Source organism: Schistocerca piceifrons, chromosome 1 (genome assembly GCF_021461385.2).
Source record: "Schistocerca piceifrons isolate TAMUIC-IGC-003096 chromosome 1, iqSchPice1.1, whole genome shotgun sequence".
Classification (NCBI taxonomy): domain Eukaryota; kingdom Metazoa; phylum Arthropoda; class Insecta; order Orthoptera; family Acrididae; genus Schistocerca; species Schistocerca piceifrons.
Window position 1 is genome coordinate 1,057,325,813 of NC_060138.1, and position 16,411 is coordinate 1,057,342,223.

Genomic DNA, 16,411 nt, shown 5'->3' on the forward strand with positions numbered 1-16,411 from the left:
GTTTATTACTTGACCCCTGAAAGCAGCATTTGATAAACTGTATGTAGAATAAAAAAGGGAATAGCTGCTTTGTCTTTCTAGAATAGACCCCAAACTTTCAATGTTCAAAAACGGTTCATATGGCTCTGAGCACTATGAGACTTAACTTCCGAGGTCATCAGTGCGCTAGAACTTAGAACTAATTAAACCTAACTAATTAAACCTAAGGACATCACACACATCCATGTCTGAGGCAGGATTCGAACCTGCGACTTTAGCAGTCGCGCGGTTCCAGACTGTAGGGCCTAGAACCGCTCGGCCACGCCGGCCAGCCTTTCACTGTTATTAATTCTTGCATTGTAGGTATGTGACAGCAGAATTTCTAATGATTTTTGTTACGATCGGTACCTACCGGGTGATCAAAAAGTCAGTATAAATTTGAAAACTGAATAAATCATGGAATAATGTAGATAAAGAGGTATAAATTAACACACATGCTTGAAATGACATGGGGTTTTACTAGAACCACAAAAAAAAATACTAAAGCTCAAAAAATGTCCGACAGATGGCGCTTCATCTGATCAGATTAGCAATAATTAGCATAACAGAGTAAGACCAAGCAAAGATGATGTTCTTTACAGGATATGCTCAATATGTCCACCATCATTCCTCAACAATAGCTGTAGTCGAAGAATAATGTTGTGAACAGCACTGTAAAGCATCTCACGATACACTTGCGACTTCACGTAACCCCAAAGCCAATAATCGCACGGACTGAGGTCTGGGGACCTGGGAGGCCAAGCATGACGAAAGTGGCGGCTGAGCACACGATCATCACCAAACGACGCGCGCAAGAGATCTTTCACGCGTCTAGCATTACTTTTTTTTTTTTAGGTTCTAATAAAACCCCATGTCATTCCAAGCATGTGTGTTAAGTTTTACCTCTGTATCTACATTATTCCGTGGTTTATTAAGTTTTCAAATTTATACTGACTCTTTGATCATCCGGTACTATTAGCTGGCTTACAGGGGCAGGGTCGTATTTATTTAGAATGTTTGTTTGACACCCTGAGCTTGAGAAGACGGTTCAGATGTTTTGTCAATTTGCGCGCTAAGTGGTAAGCTAAGTTTGCACACATTAGTACACTCACTGTGTAGAGTGTAGGATGTACGACAACTGAAACACATATCGGGCTCCAGCTGCATGCGCACACCCACCGTACCGTAACTTGCGGGAATGTAGTGACCTGTGAGCAGATATCTGATGACTGCTGGAACCCTGTCAAGAATTTGTGGGGTGCATGCTAATCAGAACCGCTGTTGTACTGTGTTTGGAGAGCGGGCCAACACGCTATTAAACAGGTGATCGTAATGTTTTGGCTCATCGGCGTATAGCTAGTAAACGTATGAGTCCGACTGATCATTGCGAGAGTACACTAAACTACGTTTAAATGGGACTTCATTCGGAAGAAAACTCGGGACAGCACACTGAGAGTCCCGGCTGAATGACAGAGCTCCCGTGTCTCTGGCCGGGACAGCGACGCGCGGCCAAGTCGGGCGTGGGCGTGCCTCGGAGTGGGCGGGACCCCGCTCTCTCGCTCTTTGTGCGCGTTTTCTTTTTAAAACGGGAAACTGGTTCTGCGCACTCGATTTGACTGCAGCCTGCAAAGTCTTTGACCTCGCCGTTGTTCCTTCAACTTCTGTTCCGTTTCAGATGCAGAACCGCGGAGCCTTACCTATCTGAACAGTACTACAGACATGAATGAAAAAGCGCTGTCGGCAGCTATTTCTGGCGGAGTTGTCGATATCTTAATGAAGGCCGTCTAGACGACTTCGATACATTATCTGCCGCCGAGCTGGGGAAGCAGTAGCTCTGCTTGGCACCGAGGTCACTGGGTGGAGAACTCTTTACAACATCAATCCGCTCTCGTTCCCGCATGCGTAACGGCCCTGGAGTTGTGAGAAGACAGACGAGTATGCTGGAGGGACTTCCCACTCTTAGTCTGTTACGGTCACAGGCGCACATTTGCGCAATTTTAATAACGGGTGTGGGCCTGCCGAAAATATTCGTGTCCTTCAAAGCAATCATTTGCATGAAGGTTGAAGGGTTGGTGAAAGGAATGAAAATACTCGGTAACGCTGATCACATTCCCCTTTGATTATAATTCGGTAAAAAAGAATAAGAACGTATTTTTGTTGTTTTGGTCATCAACGCTAACGTTGCAGCACAATTCTCCATTGGAGCCCCTTGCCAACTATGATCTTCACTTCTGGATGCTGCATCCTACATAATCAACTATACGCGTTAAATAGTGATGTTGGACGCTGGGTCTGGAGTGAAGTAGACGTCTTAACTGAAACGTTTGCCTCTGGAATTCATAGCAGAAGGGAAAGACCCCGGATATTAGCATTACGACAGTTTTTCCCAATATGTCACGCCAAGTAAAAGTAACAATTATCATTCAATTTTGTGACGGGCGAGAGAAACATCCAAAGATAGCAAACCTGGGCGAAAAATGTAGATAAATGAAATTCATGATTACTGTCAAAAGACGCAAATTACGTATTCACTTAATTATCAGGTTACCGCCTATTAATATCAAATCATAAAAGCGACTGCCCACGTCATTGTTCGAAGCAATAGATTAACCTAACCTTACTCTTATATGAAAGAAGTACATTTAAAGAATGAAAAGAAACGATTTACGCCGGCCGCGGTGGTCTCGCGGTTCTAGGCGTGCAGTCCGGAACCGTGCGACTGCTACGGTCGCAGGTTCGAATCCTGCCTCGGGCATGGATGTGTGTGATGTCCTTAGGTTAGTTCGGTTTAAGTAGTTCTAAGTTCTAGGGGACTGATGACCACAGCATTTGAGTCCCATAGTGCTCAGAGCCATTTTTGAAACGATTGACAACTCAGTCTCAGAAAGGTTCTGCTTAGCGATACTGATTAGGTAAAAAGAGAACACGTGATATGTTTGGTCATTCTACCCTCGAATAATTCGTCACCAGTTATTTCTTACTGGCACTTTATTTTCACAAGTCCCTCTTCATCACACAGATTTCTAACACTTTATTACCGGTTTTGGCATACTGCCATCCTCAGATCTGTTACAAAGATAAATACTGCGTAAGCGACAGGTTCAATAAGTTAACGCTAAATCTAACAAGCCTTAGTGATACATAAAATATAAAATCTTAAATGTTTATAGCCACGTAGATCAGTCATACATATGATTAAAATATTCTATGTAAATTATCGTCAAGTTAAACATGTGAGTGCATGGTACGTGCTGGTAACACTCAGATTGCGTCTGGTTTTTATACGAGAGACTAATGCCAGCAGAGGGCACTTTTAGCTAGAGTGCATATTAAACCAGTGTCGCCAATGTGAGGATTGAATTGCATCATGCACAGACATTAGTTACATTTTTTTAAAATTACTTCCCATAGCAAACCGAGCGTCTGACAATAAACGTAACTGAGGTGAAATTGGATTCATACTTAAAATACCATAAAAAGTACAAATACTAATATAATACAGCCACTTGCCTGACTAGGTAAAACATACAACTTGTATAAGCTAGTATACTCAACTAACTTCTGAATGGTTTGCGTTAGTACGTTCAAACTGCACGTCTGGCCGCAGGGCATTTTGGGAATTATTACTCTTGCTTTAACGACGAAGTCCATTTATGGAATCGTCAATAAGTTTTTCCTGAAATAGTGTGCTACGTAAACTCACTTACTATTACACGGTTCGAGGAAGAAAATTCAAGATTTAAGACTTCACTTGATGATTACCTATTTTTGTATGGTGAATCTATGCCTACACAAAAGAGGGTCAGCCTCGGTGCACAGACAGATGCTTCAAGCACAAAGCTAATACGTGCTGAATGCAACCCATTGTCTATACAAACTAATATGTTAACTGGAGATATTCCGGATAATTGCTGTTCGTTCCGCTAAATTTATGACAGGTATGTGTTATGAGACCATTTGCTATTCGATTAACGAGTCAGTTCGCGTTTACAAACTATTTCTAGTTAATTAGACTTACACATTCCCCATATTTTGAAAGTATCAAGGCTTAATTATCACTACGTCTTGAAGTAGCTATGCTTTTATAAACACACACACACACACACACACACACACACACACACACACACACTTTCAATCCCGTCGCTTTTGTTGATTTATGTGGAACCTACGATTCTCTGTGCCTAGCTGGACTGAACAATATGGAATACTGAGCCCACTAGACTGCAGGAGACGCTAAGGATAAAAAAAAATGGGCTGCCTTAAGGATCAGTGTTGGCTCCACATTTGCTATACGCAAGCGTCCAGCCATCAACAGCACCTCGAAAATGTTGCTGTGCACATGATATAGGTCTAGGAACACAAGAAGCAATATTTCTGACGAAGGAGAAGAAATCCTCTCAGTCAATCTGATTACATTAAGTAGATACAGGGTGACAATTATTCAACTATATGAAATAAAATCGTCATAACATCTGAACGATTTTGCGTTAGGACGCTCAAACTGTACGACTGGCCGCTGAGCATTTTGGGAATTAGTATACGCATTCTTGGTTTGGTTTAGCGATGAAGACCACTTTCATTTGGATGGGATCGTCAATAAGGAAAATTGGCCCCTTTGGAGAAGTGAGAATCAGCATTTCGCGATGGAGAATTCTCTTCACCCTCAACGGGTGACTGAGTGGTGTGCAATGGCCAGTCACGCAATAATCGGTGCGATTCTCCTTGAAAGCAGCGTGACTACCGAACGGTACGTGAAGGTTTTGGAAGACGATTTCATCCCCATTATCCAAAGTGACCCGGTAGTGGTTCATATAAGACGGAGATCGACCCCATCGAAACAGGAGAATATTTGATGTCCTGGAGGAGCACTCTGGGATCGCATTCTGGCTTTGGGGCACCCAGAGGCCACTGGTATGGGCCTCGATTGGCCGCCATATTCTGCGGATATCAACACATGGGACTTTTTTGTGAGTTATATTAAAGACGTGGTGTACGATAATAACCCCAAAACCATTGATGCGCTGGAAACAGCCATTTAGGTGATCATCGACAGCATTGGTATCCCGATACTTCAGCAGGTCATGCAGAATCTCGCTGTTCATGGGCCATATTATCACCACGGTGGCAGGCATAGCGAACATATCATAACCTAAATTAAAATATGTGCAGTGACGTTTACATGTTGAATAAAGTGTGTGACGCCGTAGTTTGTAACTAATTTACGTTTTCTTTTCATATAGTTCAATAATTGCCACCCTGTGTTATAAGCATTGGAGACTCTCTCAACACCAGTAAAACACAGTTGCGCATATCCCACATAAATAGAAAGCTCGCCGATATGAAGCGTTATTCAGGCCACAAACCGCAGTCTAAATTTCTTGGCACAGAAAACATTTTGAACTGCACAAAAATGAAATAACCGGATAAAAAGTAGAAACTAAATTGACGTTATCAGAAAGCTGACTCAAATAAGCTGACGAGTACAAACAGACACCTTACATACAGCATGCGCTCCCGTGTCGGATACAAGCAATCATATAAACAAAACTGATCTGCAGCTGAACAATACAGTGAGCATTTTGACTATCTAATACAGTACCACGTCATTTCTAACGACAACAGGCAGTGGACTGAAAATGGGCTGAGACGTGCAACAGTTCCGTTACTATTAACTCCACAAATAACGAAATTTTTTCTCACCCTGCACACACCAGACATAAGTCTAGAAAAGCTCGATGGTGTTCCAATGGCCTCCATAAACCTAAGTTTTGCGATTTAGGAGAGCGCTCGAGAGTTGACTGAAGAATCACAGCTACCAAACTGGTACAGCCTCAGCGGCATCAAACCAGGCATAGATAGCCCAGAAAGTGCGTGTGCCATAAAGGAGCCAACAGTACAACACATAATCAGTGAGCGCCCACTAAGAAGATTTCAGAAGGACTGGAACGACTTCTTAAACGTCTCTCTCAAGGTTGCTGCATGCTGAGTTCCTTGGACACAGAACACTGATGGAGCACTAATAATAACAACTTCTTTAAACTAATTTGTTAAGGTTTCCGTGTCTCTTTTGCATGTCTTACTTCTCTGTTTCATATGTGACACATTTATTGCAGCTTTTTTGAACCGCATATTGAACAAAATTGCACTGAGGTGACAAAAGTCATCGGATAACTACATGCACATATACAGATGGCGGCAGTATTACGATGGGCGTTTGAAAAGTCCGTGCAAAGTCCGAGAGATGGTATCACCGGCAATTATCGAAGCCATGTTTAGTTAGTAGCATCTTTGGAAAGAACGCACACCAAGTTTCAGCCACATTGGTCTATTTCAATGTGTTTGGCATTCGTGTGAATCAAGGAAGTCGAGTGATTGTCAAAAAATGAACGAAGAAGAATAAAGTGTGGTGATTAAACATTACTTTATGAAAGGCAAAACGCCTCAAGAGACAAAAGAGAAGCTTCATAAAAATTACGGTGACTCTGCACCTCCGATTAGAACAGTTTATAGGTGGTTTCAAAATTTTCGGAGTGGCCATACAGGCACAAGTCATGCTGAACGTTGTGGAAGACCTATGGAGGTTACGACTCCAGAAATCATTGATAAAATCCATGATATGGTGATGGATGACAGAAGAGTTAAGGTGCGAGAGATTGCTAGTGCTGTGGGTATCTCGAATGAGATGCATAAACATTTGGACATGAGAAAGCTATCCGCAAGATGGGTTCCGCGATTGCTCACGCAAAACGGAATCGTGTGAAGTGTTGCAAGGTTGGTTTGCAGTTGTTCAGGGAGAATCCGGAGGTCTTTCAGAGTCGTTTCGTCACTGTGGATGAAACATGGATACATTACTATACTCCTGATACCAAACAACAATATAAGGGAGAATATGCACCAAAAATGTCATTCAGCCGGAAAGGTTATGGCGACCGTCTTTTGGGATTCGCAGGGGATAATCCTCATCGACTATCTGGAAAAGGGTAAAACTATTACAGGTGCATATTATGCATCGTCATTGGACCGTTTGAAAACCGAGCTGCAAGAAACACACCGGCGATTGGACCGCAAAAGAGTCCTTTTCCATCACGACAATGCACCAGCACACACATCAGCAGTTGTGGTCGTAAAATTAATGGAAATAGGATTCCAACTCGTTTCACATCCCCCCTATTCTCCAGACTTGGCTCCATCGGACTACTATTTGTTCCCCAATAAGAAGAAATGGCTGGCGGGACAAAGATTTTATTCAAACGAAGAGGTGATTGCAGCAACTAATAGCTATTTTGCAGACTTCGACAATTCCTATTATTCGGAAGGGATCAACAAATTAGAACAGCGTTGGACGAAGTGTATCAGTCTAACAGGAGATTATGTCGAAAAATATAAGAGGTTTACCCCAAACATGTATGTATTTTTTTATTTGCACGGACTTTTCAAACGCCCCTCGTACGTACAAAAGGGCAAGACATTAGCTGATCTGTCATTTGTACTCATGTCATTCATTTGAAAACGTTTCCGACGTGATTATGACCGTACGACGGGAATTAACAGACTTCGAACGCGGAATAGTTATTGGAGCTAGACGCATGGGACATTCCATTTCGGTAATCGTTGGGGAATTCAATATTCCGAGATACAAAGTGTTAAGAGTGTGCCGAAAATACCACATTTCAGGCACTACCTCTCGCCACGGACTACGCAGTGGTCGATTGCCTGCACTTAACGATCGAGAGCAGCGGCTTTTGCTTAGAGTTGTCATTGCTAACAGAGGAGCAACAATGCGTGAAACAACTGCCGAAATCAATGTGGGGTGTACTACGAACTTATGCGTTAGGACAGTACGGCGAATTATGGTGTTCACGGACTGTGGCAGCAAACGACCGATCCGAGTGCCTTCGCTAACAGCACATCACCTGCAGCGCCTCTCCTGGTTCGTGACCATCTCCGTTGGATCCTAGACGAATGAAAAACCGTGGCCTGGTCAGATGATCCCTGTTTCTGTTGGTAAGAGCTGATGGTAGGTTTCGATAGTGGCGCAGACCCCACGAAGGCATGGACCTAAGTTGTCAACGAGACCCTGGGCAATCTGGTGGTGGCTCCATAATAGCGTAGGCTGTGGTTACCTGGAAGGGACTTGGTACTCCTGTCCAACTGAACCGATCATTGACAGTAAATGATTACGTTCGGCTACTCTAAGACCATTTGCAGCTATTCGTGGACTTGATGTTTACAAACAACGATTGAGTTTTTGTGGACGAGAATGCGCCATGGCATAGGGCCACAGGAATTCGCGTTTGATTCTAAGAACATTCTGGACAATTGGAGAGAATTATTTTGGCACTCAGATTGCCCGACATGAATCCCATCGAACATTTAAGGGGCGAAATTGAGAGGTCAGTTGTGCACAAAATCCGGTACCGGCAACACTTTCGCCATTATGGACAGCTACAGAGGCAGAATGCCTCTATCTTTCTGCAGGGGACCTCCAGCGATTTGTTGACTCCATGCCACTTCGAGTTCCTGCATTACGCCAAGAAAAAGTTGGTCCGACACGATATTAAAAGATATCCCATGACTTTTGTCACCTCACTGTTTGTTGCAACTTCTACAGCTGTAGACGATGAACATGTTTTTAGGCAACGTTTCCAGATAAGCGAGTTCAGAGACTCATTTGGATTTAGAGTTTTGATTTTTCCCATGGACACACTTTCTTAGTAGGTCACCAATTTCCAGGAACCTAAATATGGGCGTGATAGCATTCATTACACATTCAGGAATGCATTGCTTGTAGGTACCGAAATCGTTGTTCCGCCAACAACTGAGAAACGAAACACGGCTGGAAAATATGCAACAACGTGGTTTATTTTTCCTCACTTCCCATCCTGTTTGGAAAATGAAACCTTGGAAAATAGTTGTCAATAAAATTTGCTACTGAAGGGGACAAAACCGAAAAATGAAAGGTCATGAATAATTCTGTGTGTACGTCCTCTGGACATGGTGTGTTACAGTCTCCACTTGAAAAGTTTCAGTAACGTTTGACACACACGACAGCCATCACGTGGTCATACTTGTGTTCTGTAGGAGTCACTTTTTTCAGTACTGAAAATAAGCTGTCATACAGACGAAATTTAATAAACATAGCCCAGAGCATGGAAATACTAGAGTTTAATTGTGTAAGGCAGTCGCTTTGTAACGAAGTGCTTTTAAACATCGCGCACCTGTAGTGGGCGTAAGTCACTTTGGTTCACAGACAGCCAGTCAGTAATCTGCTCTATCTGCGAGAGAGGTTCATATTTGCCGAAACAGGGAGGTGCAGAGATCTCTTAGTGCAAGGCCAAAGCTTCGACCGCAGCCAGGCAATCACACCACGAACTGTACATCGTTCACTTGGCTCCACCGTACTTTTACAAACAGAATGGCACTCTCTCTTCGATCTTTGTCACGGTCCGCACGTTGTAGCAGCAGCATCCAGACCTTTGTATAATGAAGAGATCGCAGCGCTCAAGACGAATTCGTGTCAAAGGGAACAGTAATAGAGTTCTTTTCGCGTTATATTTCGCATGTGGACTTCTGTGCATAATGTTGGGTATTTCCCTCGTTTTCAATTGCTTCAGAATACGTAATGATCGAAATCTGTGTTGAACACCTGTAAATTCAAATGACTTAAAAATAGCTTCTCTCACTAACGAGTATGTTTTTAAACAGTTTGTAAAGTAATTGTTTTGCTGTTGTTGTAATTGTGTACTATGACGTTGGGAGAGATGTTAAATGTTCTGACTCAATGTTTGTTCGTAGCAAGAGCCTCTAATTTGTACATCTTATCTGTGCTGTATTGGATTTTTCATGCATTTTGACTTCGAGAATTTATTATCTTATAGATTTTCCTTGATCTACCAGTGCTACCACTTCTTTGGCTCCATATTTCATTACTTAATACTGGTGTTATGCGAAACGTGTTCCATACAATTAAGATGCATTTTGCTCAGGGGCCACATTGCACATGCGTGCCACGCTCGTATTTACTTTTCGTAAGAAATGTCAGGAATCTAGGTAAGCTGACACATGCAGTTCTTTGGGAGATCCGGCGGTGGAGACGATGCAATTTTAAATGATCGCTTTCACCACGCAAGCTATTTGTATGAAACAAGATACGGTCGACAAAGATGGCGAGAAAATTTCTCCTCGTACCAGTTGTGCCTACAAGGCGCGATTTCTTATAATTTGAGGGCGTTTGACATGAGGTTTTTAGTTCACGTTTAAGTTCAGTATTCAGTTGTGTTACTTCGGAGTAGGTTTCCTCCCCTTCCCTCCCCTCCTCCTGTTGCGCTTTAAGTAAGCTTTGTTATTTCCTGTTACTATTCAAAAGTCAGATCGCGTTATTAGTGGGGTGTATTCTCTTTCTAGGGATATTTTTTCAGGGCATAAATCGTGTCCATAGCAGTCTGAGGTCCAGCATAAAAAACCAGCCATTGATACCCTTATTTAAAACATTACTGCACCAGTGCGTATGACACATTCTAAAGGGTAATACACACTTATTTAGTGACCGAGCTTCAAGGTTTATTTTTCATGTTCATTTTTTCCCCCGAGAGACAGCAAATTTTAGAATAATGATGACAGGAAGTATAATCGTCGTAGGAAAAAGAATTCAAAGTGATTTCTTGAGTAACTTCTCCCGCAACTGGTTTTTCTTTGGAAAAGTCTGAAGTATTTTGGCGTGCATAGAGGTATGTTACTATTAGGGCATTAAGAGCTTCTTTCGTGCTTGTTTTGCCAGTAATGTCTCGTCTTCTCGGCACGTATGTTTGAAACCCATATTGGATGGTGTTTTGCTAAGAAATTCATCTATGAAAAAGATAAGATTAAGACAAATAAAACAATATCTCTAGGAACAATATCTGTGACGAAAAATTGTAGCTTTCTGCAGTTTACCTGACAATAAGTCTTCTTCCTACCGTTCTCGCTCAGATATTTCCCCCTCTGCTCCGGAAACGTTGAATTCTTCCTCTCGAGTTTCCCAAAATTTTTTGTTCAGTCAACAAACGTGACATATTTGTAGCAGAATTACAGTAAACTGCAAAACCTAAATCGTACATGCACGAAACTCACGATTAAAAAAGCAAAAACCGGTTGAGTTTCTCGCGATAGCAGCTCCTGTGTTCGCTATCGCTTTTTTTCGAAGTTATACTATGAACTGGCAACAGAAGGCACCCAATTTCAAGGGACAGGTAGCGAGACGTCCGTACATTGTTCTCATACGAAATCAGGCCAGTTTCCGAAAGCTAGGTGGCTCGCGCGTCGTGAAAATCGCACCCCGTGATATATCCCACAACGTTGTGGTTTGAGCTATGCGCTGGCTTCGTTTCCGAAGTGATAACTTTGTATGAACATTACAATACACTTTCGAAACAAGTAGTACCGTATAAGTCTGGTAGCATTTCGATGTAGCCATATTGAGTGTCAACTTTATCTTCTCTTCGATAAGGGTAGAAATTAAAATAATGAATTAATATTTGTATCAAAGCTGGGACTTGAACCCAGCCCGACCACGGTGGCCAAGCGGTTCTAGGCGCTTCAGTCTGGAACCGCGCGCTTGCTACGGTCGCAGGTTCGAATCCTACATCGGGCATGGATGTGTGTGATGTCCTTAGGTTAGTTAGGGTTAAGTAGTTCTAAGTTCTAGGGAATTGATGACCCCAGATGGTAAGTCCCATGGTGCTCAGAGCCATTTGAACCATTTTGAACTTGAACCCAGGCCTCCTGCCTTCTAAGGCAGTTATGTTATTCGCTACACTATCCTGGCATTGTGGCTAATATAGCCGGACGGAATACCGTAGTCCAATGCACTCCCTAAAACAAACTTCAAGTCACACCGCAGCTCATTTTGATTTCCCCTTCTTAAATCGTCAGTATTGCCGAAGCTCTCCGCTATTGGAAAAGCACCCCAGCTTCGTTGAGAACGGAATCGTGCCTGTGTCTCAGGCATGGTTGATCTATTAATCTGAAGTAATTATATTTTCCTGGAGACGTACTGAGTCTCAACTTCATCTTCGATAAGCATAAAAGCTGAGGTAATGAATTAAAATTTATGTCAAGGCGAGGGCTTGAAAGCAGGTCTCATACTTACTAGGCACATGTGTTATCCACTACCCTCTCCAGTATCAAAGAGCCTCCGCCATACTGACAAAGTAAGAAGGGGAAAAGTCGACATGGGTTGAGGTGAACTGAACTTTGTGTTGGGGAAGATACTGAATTAGGGTAGTCCGTTATAAAGGCTCCCTTGAAAAAAAAAATTGTTTACTACTACTACTACTAGGCTAATTACTGTTTAGCTCTACAGGACCTTTATACTGAAATGTTTCCCACACCACCTTGTATTGTCTTTCTATGTGTGCGTGTAACTGTATGTGCGCTGCTGTGGGTAAATACATACAGCGTACACAGGGCGATGTGTGAAACAGATAGCGATTACACGCTTCCGCTGTTGTGGAAATCTGCTCCAGCTGCTGCAGATACCGTGTTGAGCTGAAAGTGGTAACCAAAGTACGGAGAAATATTCTTCGGGGTTCTGTTGCATAGCAATCAGATTGCTTTCAGTTCTGAGAAATGTCCAGGTACAATTGTGGATTTGAATGATCCATGAAGTGACTTCTTTTCCGAAGAAAGCATGGAACTATTTCACTAGAATTGAACGCTCCCATCAGAACTGTTCTCAACCTGGTATTTATTATTAAATCACAATAGAAGTATACGCTGGTTGTAGAATAACACGTACCTTCTTGAAATGAACAATATTTTATTGCTCTGTTAACTGATTTCCTTCCATATACACATATTTTACAATGTGAATCAAAATCTCACAGTGGCGTCAATTTTTTACATCACAAGAATGGCTCTCCTCTTGTAAAATTACTCTTAACAAGAAGAAAAGCTCTATATCCTAAGAATAATTATGGGAGCGCTGACCGCCACAGAGTAATAAACAATATCTTTGTCTCTCTCTCTCGCACTGTGACAGCAAGTTACGCTGCATGATACACTGCATGACACATCATGAGGTGTCACCGTAAGACACCACACTTGCTAGCTGGTAGCCTTTAAATCGGCCGCGGTCCGTTAGTATACGTCGGACCCGCGTGTCGCCACTATCAGTGATTGCAGACCGAGCGCCGCCACACGGCAGGTCTAGTCTAGAGAGACTCCCTAGCACTCGCCCCAGTTGTACAGCCGACTTTACTAGCGATGGTTCACTGCCTACAGACGCTCTCAATTGCAGAGACGACAGTTTAGCATAGCCTTCAGCTACGTCATTTGCTACGACCTAGCAAGGCGCCATATTCAGTTACTATGTCTTCTGAACAGATAAAACGGGGAAGGAAGTCGACCGTGCCCTTTGAAAGGAACCATCCCGGCATTTGCCTGGAGCGATTGGGGTAATCACGGAAAACCTAAATCAGTATGGCCGGACGCGGGATTGAACCGTCGTCCTCCCGAGTGAGAGTCCAGTGTCTAACCACTGCGCATCATTAATGGATTAAAGTTAAGTATGAAACTAATTACCTCAAATTTCTGCATTCTAATTCCTTGTCATGTTCCAGATCCCACGTCAGTATAGTTCTTCCCTCCTCACGCCAGCCTGCGTGAGCTAAAACGCGTGCATTTTGGCCTCCTCTAGTAACACGATGTTGGCTCTTCTGCCAACACAACACATCATACCGTGCAGGTGTGTTAGCCACAACACCAAGGTGGTGTAGTGAATAATCAATCTGCAGACCTGCGTTCAAGTTCTGGCCTTGCCACAAATTTTCATTCACTACTTCAGCTTCTATCCCTATCGGAGTTTGACAGCGTTCGATCGACGTGTTCATGCTGTACACATCATTTCCGTCAGCGTATTCAGCACGGCCAGGTTTTTACTTTCTAGTCAGTGCAAGGCCTCATTTGTACCAGATATTGACAATCGGGCACTCTTCGCTATGGAGGCAGCGTCCTCTCCTCAGCAAAGCCTCACAACCGCTAATTTACTTGGAAGCGAGGACGGCTTGTGTAGGCACACTCACACACACACACACACACAGGACAGCTAATGACAACCTTCAGGCCGCGGAAAACACACGGCGCAGGTTGCCAAGGCTGGCAGCCGTTCCGTTAGAAACGTCTCTGGTCGGTCCAGCCGGCGAGTGGGCGTCGCAGCGCGTGGTGGCGGCACGGCGCATGCGCAACAGCTTCGGCGGGCACGCGCGCAGCCGCCGGCCGCACAATTCCGGTAGCGTTGTCAAACCTGCCGCCGCCGCGCGCCGGGCCGCGCCGGGCCGGGCAGAGTCCCGCGTGGGCGACGCGTGGGCGGCGGCCGCTGGCGCTCTCTATGGTAATCGGCTCGCCACTCGCCGGCTAGCCGCGCAGCCGCCAGATTGCTTATCTGCGAGGCCTCCTTGTATCGCCGCTTTGTCGAATTTGTAATCAGACCTGTAAAGAGGCCAGCGGGGCCCCTAACCGGTTTATACGGTCCTTATGAGAGTGTCATCGGGGTATTAAAGTGCTAACACGAGGAGAGCCCAACAGACGCCAACCCCTTATCTCACGAACAGCGTGTCAGTAACTTACGAGAGAAACATAATGGTGCGACAGGGCCCACTCTGATCAGAAAATTACACGCCACTTTCCAGTAGCCTCTCAGCGTGATACTACATTGTTAGCAGCCTTAGTGTGTGTGAAACAATCCTTCTGTCCATAGAAATGTACAAAAGATGTCGCACGTAATATATACAGTGGAGTGAATACGATAGTCTAGTTTGGCTTGGATTTCCATAACTTAGCTTATTGACCCTACGACTTATCTTAGAAGAAAGATTAAGAAAAGGCAAACCTACGTTTCTAGCATTTGTAGACTTAGAGAAAGCTTTTGACAATATTGACTGGAATACTCTCTTTCAAATTCTGAAGGTGGCAGGGGTAAGATACAGGGAGCGAAAGGCTATTTACAATTTGTACAGAAACCAGATGGCAATTATAAGAGTTGCGGGACATGAAAGAGAAGTAGTGGTTGGGAAGGGAGTGAGACAGGGTTGTAGCCTCTCCCCGATGCTATTAAATCTGTATATTGAGCAAGCAGTAAAGGAAACAAAAGAAAAGTTAAGTAGGTATTAAAATCCATGGAGAAGAAATAAAAACTTTGAGGTTTGCCGATGACATTGTAATTCTGTCAGAGACAACAAAGGCCTTGGAAGAGCAGTTGAACGGAATGGACAGTATCTTGAAAGGAGGTTATAAGATGAACATCAACAAAAGCAAAACGATGATAATGGAATGTAGTCGAATTAAATCGGCTGATGCTGAGGGAATTAGATTAGGAAATGAGACACTTAAAGTAGTAAAGGAGTTTTGCTATTTGGGGAGCAAAATAACTGATGATGGTCGAAGTAGAGAGGATACAAAATGTAGACTGGCAATGGCAAGGGAAGCGTTTCTGAAGAAGAGAAATTTGTTAACATCGAGTATTGATTTAAGTGTCAGGAAGTCGTTTCTGAAAGTATTTGTATGGAGTGTAGCCATGTATGGAAGTGAAACATGGACGATAAATAGTTTGGACAAGAAGAGAATAGAAGCTTTCGAAATGTGGTGCTACAGAAGAATGCTGAAGATTAGATGGGTAGATCACATAACTAATGAGGAGGTATTTAATAGAATTGGGGAGAAGAGGAGTTTGTGGCACAACTTGACAAGAAGAAGGGACCGGTTAGTAGGACATGTTCTGAGGCATCAAGGGATCACAAATTTAGCATTGGAGGGCAGCGTGGAGGGTAAAAATCGTAGAGGGAGACCAAGGGATGAATACACTAAGCAGTTTCAGAAGGATGTAGGCTGCAGTAGGTATTGGGAGATGAAGAAACTTGCACAGGATAGGGTAGCATGGAGAGCTGCATCAAACCAGTCTCAGGACTGAAGACCGCAACAACAACAACAGCTCACCTCATTCTTTATCCATCTCCAGCTCCACTGTTTTCGATGTATAGACAGGTCTTCACATTTTCACTGATGTAAGAGAGTCAATATATTCCATGAAAGGGAAAGAGAGTATTTCATTTGTATTTTTCGTTTGCTAGCTTGTCCATATCATTAACGAACGAGAAACATGTATATAACAAGTTCTATACAGATTTTCCTGCTGGCATGCAGTAGTGAAAGTCAGTGTAACGGAAGCGTTCCTACGAAAGTAATAGTACGATGTATTTAGCATACTGTATCGAATTTATTGTGAAAGTAGTAGGGCCGGCCGGTGTGGCCGAGCGGTTCTAGGTGCTTCAGTCTGGAACCACGCTACCGCTACAGTCGCAGGTTCGAATCCTGTCTCGGGCATGGATGTGTGTGATGTCCTTAAGTTAGTTAGGTT